Below are 18847 nucleotides of genomic sequence, written 5' to 3' on the forward strand. Positions count from 1 at the left end.
AGCTGAATATTCTTGAAGATGCGGTGGTGGAGCCATTGCAGCATGGGGATAGTTAACTCTAACCCACTCAGTCACGAGAAGGATTAGTAGCGACAACGGCTTAGCGAAAGCGTTTGGCTTGACCTGAGGAAAAATATTGCAGTAAAAGACTCCTGAAGTGGTTGCAACATCGCTGATCCCAAAGCCTATTGTCAACTCTCTGAAATCTCCCGCTTTTTTCGTATTTTCTTTTATGGCGGATTGTTTCGGTACAGGAGAGCAAGCTCACTTCAATGCGGATTATTGGTTGCTACTTCCATCTCTTTTTCAGTGCGTTCACTGGTCGTTAAGTCAGTTTGCAGATTTTCACTCTGCATATTCCTCTCACTTCAAGACAAGCGTTAACGATAACTCTGATCAGCGCTAGATTTCGATGGACGAACCGATCGTTTTTATCCTTGGCGAGGACTCTTGTTTCGTCTCCAGACATGAAGTGCTCGGGTGTGTATGTGTTATCCGTCCAAAGTTTCTCTTGGTCTCTATTCTTTCGCAATCATTGTTCACGAACTCAAACAGCAATGCAATTTATCCTCGATGAAGAGCGGTGATTTGTTAAAAACTATGATTTCGTTTCTTAAACAGGAATTTCGCACAATATCAAAATGTCCGTATTGCGTTCTCGGTTGCGTCCGATATAATAAAAGTGGGAATTATTTTTTCGTGTATTTGAAAGCCGCGATTAGAATCCAAAATGGCGATCGTTTGTATAGACCAGTAATTTACTTTTTGTATAATATTTAACATACCTCTGAACTGAACTCACAACTGAGGGCCTCCTTAGAAGAACTGTCGCTGTTTACTAAGTAAGCGGCCCTTTTGGTTTTCAATGGTAATTCCATACCATGACATTTTCAGCGGATTTTCACATCCACGAGACAGGGAACTCAGTCGGTGACAATGAAATAGGATTCTCACTCCCCGATAAATTTCCCGCGCACAAAATTTCCTTGGCTATTGCGAGTAATGATTTATCTCACACCCAGTGAGAATCATTTGGAAGTTAGAATTCCATCTAGGATTACTTGTGTGCTGTTCTGTCAGCGCTCAGTCTGTGCCATTCTTGTAGGATATCAAAACCTCCGAACTACATCGAAAAGTAACTTTTCTTTTTGCAAAATAAGCTTTCGTTAAAAAAACATTGGTTTGGTTTAGAAATGACTGCATTCAATAAAAATAAAAAAGCCTCTCGCATGCTAAGCGAGCGCTCTACCATCTGAGCCACACCCTCTACGGTACAGCACGCTAACAAAATGCGATATTGCGCTGGAAGAGGTGCGACAAGAATCTAGGCCGCAGCTGAGGAAACCGGTCTGGACCGAGAAATGGAACCTCCTTTTATTCGCCCTCCACTCGCAGTCACTCGCTCTCTAATTGGGTCGTTAGACATCGAAGGCACAATCTACATTTCCTATGGGAATCACGTAATTCTATGCCTTCATACACGGCGGACCTTTCCTGGTATAAGTTGCCGCCGCACTCATATATCTCCTACTGTGTCATTGGCTTTCTTCAGGTATTGGTTAACTCATTGTCAAAACGCATTCGGTGGTAATCTACGAACCAATTCAAGCAGACGAAATAATTACAAGTGAAGGCTCATCTAAGAAAGAATTTCCGACATTTGTACCAGCTAAGCAAAAATTGCCACCTATAAGGAAACAATGAGAACGTTGTTCCTGGTCTTAGAGTCCTCGCCCTGTCATGTACTGTCAGGGAGGTCAGTGCGCTTTGTACACTTCTTCACGGTGCCTACGTTCCTTCGTTCAGCTCATCATTTTTGGTTAACCAGTTAGCTTCTTACCTTCTCAACAATATCAAGCTGGCTCATTTGAATGCCATATTGGCGTACAAATTTGCAGTGCTTTTCGAAAACTGTTTCACCGAAGTTAAACTAATAACATGTAGTCGTTTCTCCTAATAGTAAGTTAAATTGGTTCACAGGAAGGGAAAGGCGCAGTAACTGTCACACTTGCTCTGTGGACACCCGAACCGCGCCGTAAGGGAAGGGAGGAAGGTGGGAATGAAAGTGGAAAGAGAGAAGGAGGAGCCGTAGTGGAGGGCTACGGAGTAATTTCGACCACCTGGGGATCTTTAACGTGCGCTGACATCGCACAGCACACGGACGCCACTTCGTTTCGCCTCCATCGAAACGCAGCCGCCGCGGTCGGGTTCGAACCCGGGAACTCCGGCACAGTAGTCGGGCGTCTTACCACTGCACCACCCCGGCGGGGCTCTCCTAATAGTACTTTTTCCTAAAGGCGCTTGTGGCATCTGGCAAAAACGTAAGCAAAATTTAATGTCCAACAACGTGCTCATGAACCTCAGGCATCAAGCAGCCATCCTGTAAACTTTAGCCTCGTAGGAATTTTTCCTAGCTTTCTTAAGCTTATCTGCTTATCAAAGTCTTATGAGACATGACAGTGAATATACCATAGTACTTACCCAGATTAGGACCGGTGGTGAAAATTTTTGAAGGGTGTTCAATGGGCGCGTCTTTTCAATATATATGCCTGCTTTAAGAATGCAGACCATTGAATCCATAGACAGCGCCTAAAATTCCTGTAGGCTTTTCAATAACTGAGGATGCGTAGTGGGGTCATTCCTTATTAGCCGCTTATTGATATCTCTTGGAGTTGGTTTTAGGTGAAAAGCGCATTTTAGCAGTGAGCTCGAGATAATTTTCTACCAAGTGATGAAAAAGGAATTGAAGGAAGTAATCGGTTTCAAAGTTGAAAGAGGAAAACTGACTTTGCAGTCGCGAAAAGAAATGACGCGCTACAGCCACAATCCCGTTCGGCAAAAATCGACATCAGCCTTTAAGTTAAGTTAAATTGGTTCACAGAAAGGGAAAGGCGCAGTAACTGTCACACTTGCTCTGTGGACACCCGAACCGCGCCGTAAGGGAAGGGAGGAAGGTGGGAATGAAAGTGGAAGGATGCTATTTTTTGTGCGGCACATGTTCAAAACACCTGAACTTCGTAAATGTAGACATCGGGCGCTCATTACCAGTGTACATTACATTGCTGGCCATGCAGGTTCCGTCGAAAGCTCAGTAGTTAGAGCGGTGGACTGTAGAGGTTTCCTGACTGCGGACATCCATAGGTCGCTGGTTCAAATCCTGCTCGACGGAGGTTTTTCTTTTTTTGTGTAGCAATCCTGTGTACTTTATTGATTCTGGATGCCTATGCCACAGCGTTTTAATATGTTCCTAAACTTCTCGAATTGTTTTAGGAAACTAGCGTTGCCTAATCCTTCACTGAGGAGACAGACAACTCAGACGTAAAAATATTGTTACCGGGAAACGCGGGACCAAAGTGATGTGCTCACAGACAAAGACGACGATCGAGGAACGCGGGCACGACAAAGCGTTGAGAAAGAGGACGACGCCGAGAGAGTGGATTCTGCACGGCTGCTGAAGTCTTAGCGTCGAGTTCAGTCCATCGCAGTGCCGTCATATTAAGTACATCCCCGTAACATCTTGGTGGAGGTCGCGGGTTCGACACAATCTGACTCTGGATCTCCGCAGTGGCCGTCACCTCGGAACCGTCACGATGACAACCGACGCGGCTCCATCTACCTCAACTCCAACTGTCGTCGTAGCCCACCCCCGTGATCCTGGCTCATTCTGCGGTACAGATGAGGTCGATGTCGAGGACTGGCTTTCGCTTTATGAGCGTGTTAGCCAGCACAACAGGTGGGACGCCACGCTGATGCTGGCCAATGTCATATTCTACCTTACTGGCACGGCACGCGTGTGGTTCGAAACTCACGAAGCAGATATACCCTCTTGGGATGTTTGCAAACAAAAACTCAATGACCTGTTCGGAAAACCGGTTGGCCGTCAACTCGCCGCCAAGGGGGACCTCGCCACACGTGCCCAAACATCTACCGAGCCTTATATTACGTATATACAAGACATTCTGGCCCTCTGCCGAAAAGTCGACAAAGACATGACAGAACCTGATAAGGTGGGGCACATCCTCAAAGGCATAGACGACGATGCCTTCAATCTTATACTCTGTCGGGACTTCTCTACGGTTGACTCCGTTCTGCAGGTTTATCGACATTTCGAGCAGGCCAAACACAAACGCATTGCGCATCGCTTCAATCGGCTCCCCAACACTGCCCCTAGCTCCACGTGCGAGGATCTGCCAACCCTAAGGCAGCCTTCCAACACTGAAAATGTGACCCGCATCGTGCGTCGTGAACTGGAAGCGCTCGCTCCTGCTGCATCCAACCCGCCCTCCTCGGACGGCAACCTAGCGACGATATCCCTCATTCAAGCCGTCGTTCGTCAAGAGGTTGCTAACTTGGGTGTCCCCTATAGCCACACCGTGGAACACCACAGTTCGAGCCCCATCCCTCCCATGGTCGCCACCGTTACGCCCCGCAACACCTACACGCCACGCTACCGATACCGCAATCCAGATGATGAGTGGCGCACCCCTGACGACAGGCCGATCTGTTTCACGTGCTCGCGTATTGGCCACATCTCTCGCCACTGCCGCAGCCGCTGGACATCACCACCTCGACGTTTTCCTTACGTTGACCGCTACTCCGATTACGGTCACTGCCATTTCACGCCTCGTTATGAGCCGCCCCGCACCGATACCACTCCTCCCCCTCCTGTGTCCAGACGCTCTCCTTCCCCGCCAGCCCTCCGTTCCCGTTCACCTTTTCCTAGTCGCAGTTCCTAGCCTTCCTCTGCCGGCCGCTTCACGGAAAACTAGCCAATGCAGCTCCCGGAGGTGACGCTGCATTGGTACCCCGACCTGGAAATCCTCTAATGGCCATTTCTTCGCCCTGTAACCTCCTCTCCCTGCTCGTGGATGGTGTTCCCGTCTCTGCCCTCATTGACACTGGTGCCCAAGTCTCGATCATGAGCTCATCGTTTTGCCGCCGCCTCAAGAAAGTACAGACCCCCGCCGCTTCGCCCACCGTTCGTGTTGCCGATGGCAGTACTGCTGCCGTCACTGGGCTGTGCACTGCCCGAGTCACCCTTGCCGGTCATCACATCCCTGTTTTTTTCACCGTCCTCAACCAGTGCCCTCACAATGTGATCCTCGGCCTTGACTTTTTAACGACCCACTCTGCCCTTATCGACTGCTCCAGCGGCCTTCTTCGTTTGGACCTACCTGTCTGCTCAGAGCATCCTCCATCTACACCCCACCTTCGCTCCACCGAGTTCGCTCGCCTGCCCCCTGACTCTGCTGTTTACCTACCTCTGTCACCTTTCCCGCCTGTGCCTGACGGTGACTATGTTGCTTGCCCTATCACCGAGGCCTTTCTTGACCGCAACGTCATTCTTCCTCATCTCATCATACGCGTTACACAGAACAGCACCTACCTTCCTATTCTGAACTTGAGTCCGAACCTGTTCAAGACAACAACGACTACTCGAGCTTGAGTCTACGGAGTTAAGACTGTCACCCCAAGTTCTCCCCGAAGGAATATCCCTTGCTACCTTGTCCCCTCTCACAGACTGCACCATTTGTGCACTCACTCCTGGCCCACATTCAAGCGTCCTTCCAACACCCGTACTCCCCACCACAACTACCAACCCTATTTCCGTAATGATTTCCTCTGATCTCAGCCCCGAACACGCTCAGGACCTGCACAACGTTTTGTTATCCTTCTCCGACATTTTTTACTTTGCTGCCGGTTCTCTGGGCCAAACACATCAGTTGTGACTCACCGCATTGACACCGGCGATGCAATGCCTGTACATCGGAGGCCTTATCGTGTGTCCATTTCTGAGCGCCAAGTCATCCAGCAGGAGGTCGGCAAGATGTTGGCCAACGATATCATCGAACCTTCGAACCTGGGCATCTCCTGTCGTGCTCGTTAGAAAAAAAGACAACAGTTGGCGCTTTTGCGTCGACTATCGACATCTGAACAAGATTACAAGGAAAGATGTTTACCCGCTGCCGCGAATAGACGATGCCTTGGACTGTTTACATGGAGCCAGCTACTTTTCCTCCATCGACCTTCGTAGCGGCTACTGGCAGATTTCTGTTGACGAACAAGACCGCGAAAAGACAGCTTTTGTCACACCCGATGGACTTTACCAATTTAAGGTTATGCCTTTTGGACTTTTCAACGCCCTGCTACGTTTGAACGAATGATGGACTCCTTACTCTGCGGCTTCAGATGGACGACTTGTCTATGTTACTTGGATGACGTGATTGTCTTCTCGCCCTCGTTCGAAAGCCATCTTCGTCGCCTTTCTTCCATCTTCGCACTTTTCCGCCGTGCCGGACTTCAACTGAACTCAAAGAAGTGCAGTTTTGGTCGCCGCGAACTTAAAGTGCTTGGCCATTTGGTGAATGCCACCGGCGTGCAACCCGATCCCGACAAAGTTCGCGCTGTCAGTGCATTTCCATCTCCCCGTTCACCCCGTGATGTCCGCAGCTTTATAGGGCTGTGCTCTTATTTTCGCCGGTTCGTCCCAAACTTGGCCGCTGTGGCTCGTCCTCTCACAAATCTCCTGAAGAAAGGCGTTCCTTTCTCATGGGGACCGGAGCAGGCTAACGCATTCTCCACCCTCATCGCTGTTCTCACCAATCCTCCTGTGTTGGCCCATTCCAACCCGTCTGCCCCGACGGAACCTCGCACCGACGCCAGTGGCCACGGGATTGGTGCCATTCTTGCACAGCGACAACGCGGCCAACACTGCGTGATTGCCTACGCCAGTCGCCTCCTGTCATCAGCGGAACAAAACTATTCTATTACGGAACGGGAGTGCCTGGCTCTCGTCTGGGCCGTTGGAAAATTCAGACCCCAGTTGTTTGGCCGACCATTCACTGTAATTACAGATCACCAAGCCTTATGTTCGCTTTCTTCCCTCAAGGATCCTGCTGGCCGCCTCGACCGCTGGGCACTGCGCTTGCAGTGCCCTTTGTATACCTTTTCCGTTGTATACAAATCAGGTCGGCTCCACCAGGATGCAGACTGTCTGTCCCGTTATCCCGTCGATCCCCCTTCCTCTACTGACCACGAGTCAGACCCCTGTGTCTTCTCTATATCGGACTTTTCCCACATAGCCGACGAACAGCGCTTGGACCCAACCCTTAGTTCTTTTAGCGACCGCCTCTGCACACACAGCCGTGACTCTTCCCTCGTCCTGTTCTTCCTTCATGGGAATACGCTATACCGCCGCAACATGCAACCTGATGGCGCTGAGCACTTGCTGGTCGTTCCCCAACACCTACGCTCTGCGGTTATAGAACAAATGCACGACGCCCCTACAGCTGGTCACCTTGGCCTCTCACGCACATACGACCGCGTGCGCCGGCGTTTCTTCTGGCCTGGACTCTACCGCTCTGTCCAACGTTATGTAGCCGCTTGCGACCTCTGTCAACGCCGGAAGAAACCCCCTGTGCTACCACCTGGACACCTGCAGGCGATTGCTATCCCGACTGAGCCATTTTCTCGTGTTGGCCTTGACCTCCTAGGGCCCTTCCCCGAGTCCTTGTCAGAAAACAAATGGATCGCTGTGGCCACCGATTATGCCACGCGGTACGGGATCACTCGCGCCATTCCAACCAGCTGCGCCACAGACGTTGCTGACTTCCTTTTGTACGACGTCATACTTCACCATGGTGCTCCCCATCAACTACTTACCGACCGCGGCCGCTGTTTCCTTTCCCGAGTTGTTGAGGAAATACTTCGTTCTTGCTCCGTTCGGCACAAGTTCACCACTGCGTACCACCCTCAGACGAACGGCCTTACGGAGCGTATTAACCGCACACTCACCGACATGCTCGCAATGTACGTATCCGACAGTCATCGTGACTGGGATATTAGTCTGCCATTTGTCACCTTTGCATATAACTCTTCGCGTCATGACACTGCTGGGTACTCTCCATTCTGTCTTCGCTTTAGAAGAGACCCCTTACTGCCCTTCGACACTTTGCTTCCCGCTGCTGGCTCCGTCACAACCTATGCCCGCGATACCATCGCCCGAGCCGACGCTGCTCGCCAGATTGCTCGTCACAATCTCACCGTCTATCAAGAAGCTCAAAAACGCCGCTACGACGCTCACCACCGCGATGTGCACTATCCTCCCGGATCTCTGGTGTTGCTCTGGCTTCCGTGCCGTCGTGTGGGGTTGTGTCAAAAACTTCTGCCCCACTAGACGGGTCCTTACCGTGTACTACGCCCAGTGACCGACGTGACCTATGAGATTGTACCACTCCACCCAAAGTCACCGACTGCTACACCCACTTCCGAAATCGTACATGTCGCCCGCCTCAAGACATATTACTCCCCTTCCACACCGCACGCCTAATACGCACCGGGACGTTGCCTTTTGCCGAGGGGGGTAGTGTTACCGGGAAACGCGGGACCAAAGTGATTTGCTCACTGACAAAGACGACGATCGAGGAACGCGGGCACGACAAAGCGTTGAGAAAGAGGACGACGCTGAGAGAGTGGATTCTGCACGGCTGCTGAAGTCTTAGCATCAAGTTCAGTCCATCTCAGTGCCGTCATGTTAAGTACATCCCCGTAACAATATTAGGCTTCTTAACAACGCTCACTAATAAAGTGTACGCTGTGCAAACTACATTTTGTGCGCCATTGAAATGCAAGAAGCACCCTGCGTTGACTGAAAATATTGTGATCAAACGTACTGAAAATTGTTTGTTTGTCCAAGCCCTTTTTTTCTCTGCACTACTTTTTGAACCCTCGAAGCGATGGTCTATGGTGGCATTCGCAGAAACAAGCATCGTCATATCCCGCCTCTTTACAGCCCCAGGGGCGCATATTCTTGTGATTTGCAATGTTATTTTGCGTCAATGAACGTACCTTGAAAGCTGTTGGCGATTGTCGGAAGCAGCTATTGCACGAGAAGGAACAACGGCTACAACATCTAAACAAAAATATCTCGATAAACGTCAAGTTAAGTGCTATAGAAAAAACTAATAGAAGCATGGGCTATCCTGCTAATAAGAGCGAGTTGGCGGCCTGGTTAGTTTTGCATAATTAAGGAATAGCGCAAAGGACGGAACAAAGAGAGTTCGTGCTTTCTTGTGTCTCTGTGTCCCGTCCCTTGCGCTGTTCCTTAATTATCCTGCTAAGCATAGTCTAAAGAACCATTGGGATGAAGTTATTCAAGGATAGGTTAGATGTAGAAAAGCGCTTTTCTTAGTCGCAACTTTAAAACCTCATTTCATACGCACAAACACACGTATACGCACAAACACCCACACAAATAAACAAATGAATAGCACAGTGCAGGCAATCGTCAGGTCAGACGGCATTGAAAATACCGAAGAGAAGGCTGCATGGGCAGCACGTGCGCGTAGCTCAACGCCAGTGGTATTCCTTGCTAGCATGTGTGAGCTGCCCAGCAGATGAGCGCCATTGACGGACTGCGTAAGATTTGTAAAAAAATATAAGAGGCACCGGTCAGATTCGAACTGATGATGTTCTGTTTACTATACAGGCGCTTTAACCAACAACGCCAAGGCGTTTTTTTTAATTGATGTAAGGCACGGCGCAGACGGAAAAACTGTGAATATTTACCCCCCTAATATTTCTCTTTCTCTGTAAAACAGCACGCTAATTCAATATGAATTGTAAAAATGCAGATATCATTGATGTAGCGCGTTCATCAGCTTCCAGTGGGGTAGCTACAAGGCACGGACGGGAGGCAGAATATATATATATATATATATATATATATATATATATATATATATATATATATATATATATATATATATATAATCGTAGGGACTGGATACTTATGCTATCTCTAACAAGTGTAATTTGTGGAGAATGGATCTTATTACCTCTAAATTTAAATTCTTACGCGTCTCCAGAATTTCAGCAATTCCTACGCTCTATTTTCTAAATAACACGGTTCTCGAATCCGATACCTCCTACCGTTACCTAGGCGTTGAAATCTCTTCAGGTCTCACTCCGTCACTTCACATTAACACGATAATTAACAATGCTAATCGCATGCTCGGTCATCTCCTTCCTAATGTTTCTTCCGCCCCTAGCTGTCTTAAACTCCTCTTGTACAAAACACTTGTCCGTACTAAACCTGCAGTGAAGCAATGGTCGCTCCCTGTATATATCCTGTATAATACCTCCAGATTCGGTCCGAGCTTCTCGAATGTCGGTCAAGGAATGCGACGCTTGTATGGCGTATCCCGTGTCGGTCGGAGAACGCTTCTCGTTTTGGGACGCAATTCGGGAGCAGTATGTGCTGCGATCTTCGTCTCCCAAATGGTACAGCAAAAGTGTCTTCTTGCTATCGGTGGGCTCTGAAGGCCTACCTGCCTGTCACACTAAAAAAAGACCAAAATTTCGTATCCACTGAATGAGCGAAATTGCGGGTGACCCATGCGCTGAAGAAAAGGGTTCGGTGCGTGGTGAACACCATCCGAACAAGTTTAAAGAGGCATTGTAATAATTTGCGTAAGATTCACTATTCTATATTGCAGCGGATTCTTCGGGAATGAGCGATTCGAGCCAAATTTCAAAATTACCTGTAGTGACACCATGTCACCCCTGAACCAGATTCAAGGTCGCTACCCAATTACGCAGCATGGTGAGCGGCCTCCCCGACTAGAAGCGTACACAAGGCGGCTCGGCTTTGTCAGCAGCGGGGTTGAATATAGAGGAAGGAACAATAAGCGGCGAAACTCTCTAACTTTCCATTTAGGTACTGTGACGGGGCCCGGTACTCTAACAACGGTGTTGCAGTGACGGGGCCCGGCACTATATAGTAGCTCTATGCTATATAGTATAGTGTACCTGGTGCTGCGCAATTAAAGCAATATATGTATCACTGTACAAATATATTTGTTTCAATTGCATAAATTTTTAACACTTGGTAGCGGCCGGCAGATTAAAACCTTTTATATTTAATTCATGTTAATGCATATCTGTATCTTACCTTGATAGAATGTTTCAACGGTACACTTCATATGCTTGGCAAATGAAGGCTTCAAGTCATGCCTAGTCGAAAGGAGAAAAAATCATTTACACCAATTTATTAAAAGATGAGACGAGGGCCGAGGGGTATACAATTCAATATACAATTCTCTGTGCATGCATGTATGAAGAGAACAAAGCTGGCATTTCCCAGTTTATACACTAAGCATACGACAAAATATCAACAGGAAACATTGCATATTTTGAGACAAAAAATTAATGTATAACAATTTCGACAAAACCACACCTTACTTCTTGGCGCAGATGTGACAGATGCACATTTAAAGTGAAGCCAATGCAAGCATGCGTCACACCCAATGGCGTTGTCGTCAACCTTTTGCTGACACGCACTACATGTCCATAAGCCAAGGTTACGCTTATGAGCAACTGTTGCAGTAAGCGCTGCCCAACCATCATCAGTGAAATAGTTGCGGATTCCATCTATTTGAACTCTGTCATCCAGAACTGCTGAAGGGACTTTCTCAGGGGCGACTTCAATTTCCGCTTCACCAATCCTGTGTCCCCCATTGATAGCTTTTTCTGCTACATCGACTTCAACAAACCACTGCAGCATCATCATGGCACGTTCAAGGGGTGCCTTCATTAAAAATGGTGTCGGTATTAGACATTTTCTCTTCTTTGGAAGGCCAACAACTGTCTGACCTCTCCCTTTTGGTCGACCACGATGTTTTATTCTGGTGGGCAGAATAACAGCTTCAAGCGCACCTGGAGAAAAAGGGACACACGAACTGTGTGGAACCTCTAACGAGGAGATGAGGATGCGTGCAAGCGGCTTACCTGCAGGTGATAGATCTGCAGCAGACGTGTTGTATTGGGATGGTTGCTGTTGGTGTCCATCTGAAGGGAAATGGGCACATGTATAACTGTGTGGAACCCATAATAAGAAGAGTATGCATGCAAACGGCTTACCTGCAGGTGAAGGATCTGCAACAGGCATGCCGTATTGGGATGGCTGCTCTTGTTGTCCATCTGGAGGAAAGCGCGCAGATGTATAACTATGTGGAACCCCTAATGAGGCGGTGAGGACGCATGCAAATGGCTTACCAGCAAACGAAGGAGCTGCAGCAGGTGTATCCCGTTGGGTACATGTAGTGGGAACTGATTTTGATGCATCTTCTTGCTCTGGGCATTCGACAATAACAACTGCTGACCCATTTTCCACAGCAGTAATGAACTCCTTTACAGCTGACATCAGAGCTTCAAACCTGGACATTGGCTGCTCAGCAATGCGTGATGCCAATTGCTGCAATGCTTCACTGCTTTTCCTGTATTTTTGAACCTCGGACAAAATTTGCGGTCTTGTACTGCTTTTGAAGCCAAAGACAGCTGTAGTCCCAGGTGAATCTTCAGACGAAGCTGCAACTCTGGAGGTCTTGGCATAGTACCCTTTTGTCCAGCGTTCAGCAATACCAGACACTGAAAATGCTGGTAGGCCTTCCAATCTTCGTGTGTAGAATATATGTTTACAGGGCATTCCAAGAGCGCTATATGTGGGGCATGTGCAATGGTCAGTACTTGCAGTCACTGAAGGGGAAACATTGTTCATGTTCTCAGATGCCCTCAGCTGTTCACGTACCCTCTTAAAGCAATATGGTGTGAGAAGCTGTGCAAACTTGCTCTCGTCTTCTGTTAAATTCTTAATTGCAGGTGCTTTCAACAAAGACTCTACAGCACGCTGGTCCCTTTCAACACGGAAGCTGGTTAACAGCGCCATCAGATCACTGAAAAGCCGAGGCAGACTTTCGTACCTTGAAATAACTTGCATTACTTTCTGGTTGATAGATTCAACCCTATTGTTTGTTCTGTTACCTAAGGTTAGTGACCCTTGCATACCTGACACCCACTCGTGTCTGATTGGGTGCCAGTTTTTCATTATGTAAGCCATCACTAGAGGACATTCCATATCTTGAATGCTCTGCAGCAGTTGCGAGTACTGTTCATTTGTACTTGCGTAGCACATTGACTGCAGCTTTTCTAGGATCGCAATTCGAAGAGCTGGTGTTATGGACATTTTCTGTGGCGTGATTTCCCTCTTAAAAGTACACAGGACATGAAACAGGCAAATGTAAAAATTTGCATTCGGGAATATTTCACCAAGTATCTTCTTCTCTGTAAAATTCTTGTCAGTCATCACTGCAGATGTTCTGAGCATCTGTTCGCTTCCAGAGTGCACAACAAATCGCTGAAACAGTGACCGCACTGTGTCCTCGTCTTCAGACACACACAGGAAGAATCCGGCAACCTCTGTGTGCCCATTTGAATCCTCTACACAGATAAAGTATAGTGGCAACCTCCTGTCATTAGTCTTGTGAATAGCATCCACGAATACTATCTCAGGGTAGTTTTGAAGTGCACTTCTCATGTCTTGATCTTGATAAAACAGCCCAACAAGCTGGTTGTCTTCCTCTCTCGCCAAAATGTCAAGGGTCCCTCCAGCTTGTCTGGCAATAGCTGCTATTGACTGCAGTGTTCCTGTAGCATGAATTTCTTTGCTTGCTCCTGCTGCCTGCACATTACGAAGATCTCGAAGCAGCACAATCTTGCCACTGTTCCGCAAGTTAGCTTGGATAAGCTTTTTGTTCCCACCAAGGGAGAGAACCTTCTCAGTGTCGCTGAGCTGTTGCCCAGTTAGCTTACGCTGCCGTGGCAGCTGTGCATAGCACCCCTGCAATAAAATTTTTACACTTGCGTTAGTTTATTACATGTCCTAGCAATACACGAATGAACGATAGCACGCTACTGACCTTACTAACAATGTGGTTATGCACTGTCTCGACTGCCTTAACTTGAAGGGTGCGACCGTCCTGAGATGTCAGCAACTTCATTCTGGCTTTACAGCCAATCTTCGACGTCCTGCAATAAGATAAAATGCAAATAAAAAGTACCACGCACTAAGCAAATCGTTCAAATTTACAGGTCATTAGGCAAAATGCTCACTTTTGATTTGGACGTCCAGCTGTTGATCTTGATGTGAATTTCCGACCACCATTAGTACAAACGTACTCGATCTCAGCAAACTTGAGAGCCGAGTCCACATCTCTTGTCAATCCTTTCTTTTTCGCTGCTGCAATTGTTCTCGACGAATTCACCCAAAACTGCACGTAATTGTCGTCTTCATATTTGCGGATGGCAGCTTGCAAGCCTTCGTATGACGAAAACGTCGCTCCCACGTCGAACGGGCCATTCGGCAAAACAGCGAGGTTTTCCATACGATCACGGCAAGCGCCACAAAAAAAAAGGAGTACCGCAATGCTTCGGTACAACGACTGAGTGACGAAACACGTGTAGTGAAGAGAACTGCTGATTGCCCCGTCACTGACTCAGGTGACACGTGTAGTGAAGAGGGTTTGTTGTTGCCCCGTCACTATACTGATAATGTTATAGTGCCGGGCCCCGTCACTGCAGCGACGTTGTTAAAGTGACGGGCTCCGTCACTGCAGCGACGTTGTTAAAGTGACGGGCCCCGTCACTGTAGTCAGTACCTTCCATTTAAGGCTAGCTGCAACCCTACTACACATTGCTTGTAATTCATTTTGAAGCTCTTCATGTTTTCCACGACTTCAAATAAACTATTGGCAGAACGAATACGGCGAAAGACAATGTAGTGTGCACCATGACCAACGTTGCGCATGTTCAAAAACATTTCCTTTCTAGCCTGTGAAATCATCCCATTCAACATCTAAGCTGGACGACAGAGATTTCAGTGAGCGTCGCTATACGCATGGGGGTCGAACCTCAAGACAAGGCTTCTTGGCTCCTTAAGTAATGAAATTTCTTGTGAAACGTTTGCCGAATGCAGTAGTTCACTCGCGCACATTCAATGATGAGTCATGCACCTGCGCGCGGCATCCCGCTAGGTTGTGGGTCTTAAGATGACCACGCGGCCAGGTGACTTCAAAGTGAAGAAACTTGAAAAGGTGGTAAAACTAAAAACAAACAAAAAAGCGTATATCGATGCCGCTAGAAATTATGCCACCGTTTGCTAACGAGGACTCCATGGGGTCAAATTATTCTGCAAGAAGACAAATGTTATCGGATTATCTAAATAATACCCCTGGGGTGGCGCCTATTCTCATAATACTCCGGCCTCATTTACCACTGTATAATCCAGCGGGGTGGCCGTGACGAAAGGAGATAAGACAATAGTGTTTGGGAATATGAGGCTCAGTTGACGGTGAGCATGACCAGGAAACGGCTGAAGCTTACTGGACGAGTACAGGTATTTATAGGCTCAGGACGGACGACAGACATCGAACAGACAAGGGAACATAGACACGAGCAAATATACCGTGTGTTCAAACTCTCTAAAGGCCTTTATTTGAAACCTTGTGAGAGATAAGTCAGTGTAATCTGTGCTGGTTGATTGTACATCAAAGAGGAGATTATGTACGTGATAGAGCTCAGTAATACGCAATTATCGAACTAAAATTAAGCAACGAACTTTCCTATTGTCGATATTAGGGGCCAACAACATATTAGGAAAATGAATGCCATTAAGAGTCAAGGATTTATATTGACTTTATTTGCAATGCATTAAGAAAGTTAGAAATATTTGATGTCAGACATTCATATTGCCACACCTCTGCCCATATTCTGGCGCCACCAAGTGGTCGAATGTCTTGGCACATGGCTGAGCGTCGTCCTCGTCTCTCTCGAGCTTCTCTTGATTAAAATGGCCAGCTCGGTTGTTCTGCTCTTTGCTACGTGTGACGGTGATAATAATTTTAGTTTTGAAAATCAGCTTCCAGCGATGCACATTTTGAAAATGACGTCGCTTTGTAAGTTTAAGCCCCAGAAGCAGACAACGTGATTTCAGCGGCATTACCATGCCCAGTGACGACGACGTCAAGATGCAGCTGCTTGCGGAATTCGGGAATTGGCTACCTACAACTGCCAATGACTGATTTATTTAATTACAGATACTGCAAGCCACTCTGGGGTTCATTGCAGGATTGGGAACAGTGGATTGATAAAAATACTTGTTCGCAACAATCAAAAGACTGAGCACTATAAAACCGCAGAGACATAAATGAGAAACATGAAGTGTTACGCTAAAGCAATACATGTTCATGCGCGACAAATAAATAAAAAAAAAGCTACCACTTTGCCATAACAAAGCAAAAGGTGCATTGAGCTGTGAAACAGTAATCATAAGCAATTCTTACGATACCTCATGTAAATGTTTGGAACGCAAATATTGAAACATTTCAGATGCAAAGATTGTGTCGAGGACGCCGCCGCCATGAAGAGTGCTCTTCAGGAACGGTACTACCAGTATGACCAGCTCTCCACCCGGAACCCATAAGAGCGGCGGTGCTGACAGAAAATATTTTGATTGTCCTGGATGAACTAATCTAGGATATTGTCCGCGAGGAGCTGCAGAAGTTTGCTGCTCGGAGCGCAGAGCCGGCAGGGACCATCAAATTCTGCACGCATTCCGACTTTTTGCCTTTCACCAGGAGTATGAAAGAGAACAGATGAAGGGTCGAGAAGGAGCCTCAGTTCACAAGCCAATCCTCAGTTGCGAGAACGTACTTGTGTTTGAAGGAGGTCTTTTTGTCTATATAGGGTGGTCGCTAACGATCTTCAGTTAGATGGCCACGGTTGCTTAGGAATGCATGCTAGTAAGCCTGCTTGAGATGCTTAACGGCGAAGCAAAGTAAGTGGTAAATAGGAGAGAAGAGGGAGTTATGCGAATGAAGAATGCAAGGGATGCCGCATGATAGAAACATTGTCTCTCTGCCTTGATGCAATGTAAGGTGGAGCGTACATTTCTCCTTAATTTTTATCTTCCATTGAAAATGTTTAACGCCCTCACAGTGTCAGCTGTGATCCATGTCAAGGTTATATTTTCTTCTTCGAACACAAGGCTTCATTCAAAGACGTCATTCACAATCATGACGCAGCTATGAGGCTTGATTACGGTCACTTGTGCCACTTAGCGCGATCGGCTCTCTATTATTGTGAAAGCATTTCTTGCGTCATGGATAGCGTCGACAGAGCCTGTCGGCAGAAAATCGGCAATAATGCGAGCATGAATGGTCAATCAGAGTAGAAGAAACTTGTCATCACCGGGGTTTGAACCACTAAACCTTCACTCTTCAACCTAGTGCGCAATCGACTGGGTTACGCTGACTTTTTTGTTGGTTGCATGAAAGTGCTCCAACCCTGACAGACCTTAGGTCTATAAGAAGTATTTTTGAAACAATGCGACAGCTCGAGACTGGGGGGCTTATCATACCAGGGAGGCTTAGGTACACCGGTATCCTGAGATCTATGCTTAACACATCGTCACTTGCTGGCGGCCGCTGCCAAAGAATCTCCGCGGAACGAAAATTTCAAGGCAGAGATACTCCAAGCGACACTTCACAGTAGCGATAAAAATTCTCAACCTTCAACACCAAGAGTAAAGACATGCGTAAGGCGCGCGCTTTGGAAGTGAAAACAATGCAACTATAGCAACCCACAGGAACGCCGTATTACTTTACACTCCAAGAGGGCAAAACATCTCACTACCCTTACTATGATGCACACACTGCGGTCCTAATGAAACCCCACTTTGCAGCCTGACAAGCCCTTAAATACAACACTGAGAAATAGAACCTGGTCGGTAGGTCAGGTTCCATTCCCACACCAATGGGAATGTGGGCATGCCATCCACAAGAACGTAGATAGAAATAAACTGAGGCAGTGAAAACAGTTGCGTGTAGTTTTGTAAGAACATTGATAAGAGAACCTGGTTCAGGAGAGACAATCCCAGATTCCTGCCGCTGATAGGGCTTCTGTCTGAAGGATCAGAAAATACGCTGAAAGTTCCACTTAGATACCACCCTTGCACTTTGCAGATTCGGTAGCCTCCTGGTCAACTAGCTCCTTCAGGAACATCTTCACAATGATTTCTTGTGTGCTGTTATCGTGGTTTATTGCGCTGGATCGCTACAGGGCCTTCATAGTAGTGCACTGTTTGAAGCTTTCCACAAGAGACTATAGCTTTCACTGGTCATTTTAATTTCTGAGGCCAACGAATAAGCTCGAAGATATGCTAACCGGCCACCACGTCCAAAGGGGTTTCGGAGCACACATGATGTACCCAAGAAATGTACTGACAGCCTCCTGCCATTACAGACTTGACAGAATAAAATATTCCCCGCCCCACAAGAAACTAACCAGAGAAGAAGCAGTCACCCTCCGAAAAATCCAAACCAACAGCCACGTTCATGGCACCTTACTACACAAAAACTCGCCCACCACATACAGATATGAATGCGCATTTTGCAACGTACCAAACAGCCTACAACATATGGTGTGGGGATGCAAGGGACCAACTGGTATTATAATCACCATGGCCATAACTGAAGAGCAGTGGGAGACTCTGCTGTGAAGCCCCAGCCTGGAGGATCAGCGTAGTCTGGTCAGCCGGACTCGGGAGATGGCTCGGGTCTATGGCTTCCTGGACAGAGGAAGCTGCCCACCTAGGGCTGAATATTCCACGCTTGCTTATAATAAATGTTTTTCTCTCTATATCTCTTGAACAGCTAATTTATAATCACGACGCATACGGGCTGCAATAAAACCTTCGCGCTGTGCATTTCGCATCATCTTGCCTATCAATTTATATCTCTATGCGAAGGCTTTCATAGGTCATACTCAGTTTAGGTGCGTTAAGGACCTATCAATGTTTTATTTTTTTATTCTATAACGAAGTTATGCCACTGATGTCATGGTGCGCGGAGCTTAATATCTGTAGTTGACACAAGCTGAGTATGATGTCGAATATTTTTGACCACATGGCGACCTGTTAAGTTCACTGACGTTGCGCTGAGTACGACCGTTTTTT

At 47.3% G+C, this 18847-nt stretch overlaps 1 long non-coding RNA gene and 1 other non-coding gene across 2 annotated transcripts; one reads left to right on the plus strand and one right to left on the minus strand.

Moving 5' to 3' along the window:
* The first annotated feature begins 3077 nt into the window (after positions 1-3077).
* Positions 3078-3169, plus strand: TRNAY-GUA (transfer RNA tyrosine (anticodon GUA)). Its single transcript is given in 2 exon segments — positions 3078-3114; positions 3134-3169. It is a non-coding gene; the product is annotated as a tRNA-Tyr (tRNA).
* An 8469-nt stretch (positions 3170-11638) lies between these two features.
* On the minus strand, positions 11639-12017 carry LOC146192579 (uncharacterized). Its single transcript, XR_014706401.1, has 3 exons — positions 11920-12017; positions 11788-11847; positions 11639-11715 (listed from the first exon to the last, which is right to left on the minus strand). It is a non-coding gene; the product is annotated as an uncharacterized LOC146192579 (long non-coding RNA).
* Between the last annotated feature and the right edge of the window lie 6830 nt (positions 12018-18847).

Source organism: Amblyomma maculatum, chromosome 4, assembly GCF_055883805.1.
Source record: "Amblyomma maculatum isolate TAMU_Amacu chromosome 4, ASM5588380v1, whole genome shotgun sequence".
Lineage (NCBI taxonomy): Eukaryota > Metazoa > Arthropoda > Arachnida > Ixodida > Ixodidae > Amblyomma > Amblyomma maculatum.